Source organism: Echinops telfairi, unplaced genomic scaffold (assembly GCF_000313985.2).
Source record: "Echinops telfairi isolate 266 unplaced genomic scaffold, ASM31398v2 ScPeMD7_7457;HRSCAF=8495, whole genome shotgun sequence".
NCBI lineage: Eukaryota > Metazoa > Chordata > Mammalia > Afrosoricida > Tenrecidae > Echinops > Echinops telfairi.
In genome coordinates this window covers 34,541,619-34,542,920 of record NW_022111357.1, presented here as the reverse complement: position 1 = coordinate 34,542,920, position 1,302 = coordinate 34,541,619, and positions in this window count along the sequence as shown.

Below are 1,302 nucleotides of genomic sequence, written 5' to 3'. Positions count from 1 at the left end.
TCTTCTCCCAAGGAGCTTTGGTGGCCTAGTGGGTTACCTATTGGGCTGCAAATCTCAAGGTCAGCAGTTCAAACCCACCAGCCAATCAGGAGAAAGATGAGGCTCCCATAAAGGGCCTTGGAAACCCCCAGGGGAAGCTCCCCTCTGCCTTGGGGTTGCTATAGTTCAGAATTGACTGGTGGGCAGTGAGTTTGAATTGAGCCCCCCTCCCTGTTTGATTTCCTGGGTGACTGTGGCCCAGTCAACACGCATGGCCCGGTTGTAGGCACAGTGAGCAGGCTAGCAGGGTGTGTCTCCCAGCTCTGCAGAAAGCTGCGGGCGGCTTCCTGGCTCCTTCCAGTGGTGTGGCGCTTGGGTGGGCGTAGAAAGGCACTCACTGGGAACGGTGGTCCGTTGACTTCGGTGTGTACGAGAGGAGGCTGTGTGCTCCCTTGTTTCAGAGACCCGGTCCCTCGCTACACATGGAAGGCGGTTAGACTTCATCTCTGGACAGTGCCAGTTCTGTTTGCCAACTAAGGAGGAAGTATGGCTGTGAGCCAGCCCTTATGTAACCCCAAGGGGTTGGGCCATATTTGCCTCATAGCTCTTACAACGCTTCCTTCCACAATTGCTAAGTCATCGTGTGTGTGCACTGTAAAGGGAAGGAAAAAGAATGGTGTTTATTGGACAAGAATAGAAAGACATCTTCTCTCGGCGTGATTCGAGTGTGAGTGGTGTTCCTGAATTGTAACTGCTCCCCGTCCTCTGGTGCTCCGGTGGCCCAGTGCTTCTTGGGGGGTTTACTTCAGAGAACTCTTGCCCTTTTGTCTGCAAGGGAGGGATTCATTCTGATTGTATATATAGTCAACTGTGTAAATTGGTCTTTTTATAGGGAATGCTAAGCATCTTTAATGTAAAAATACTTTATTGGAAGTTTTAAACTAAATGACCAATGAAAATTGTGACACTTTATATGTGATCATGGCTAGAATGAGAATTAGAACACAGGAATTTCAAATTGGAATTTTTCAATGGGTGAGTCCGTGTGACTTCCCCAGAACCCGCTGTTTCAGGGTTGACGGGTAGTTCAGTACGCCCTCTAGGCTGAGCGTGCAGTGATGGCAGCTTGCAGGACCCCCGGTGTTGGTCTTTGTGATGATAGCCGTGTTAGGTTGGATGAGGAGTTAGGAGTTTTGGTTTTATGAGTTCTTTCGGAGCAGTTAAGTTGGTGATCTGAGGTAAGTTGAGATGTCAGCTCTGTGGGAAATGGCGTTTCTGCTCCCAGTCATTTTCCCACGTATCGGGCTTCTCCAGCCTCCTCTT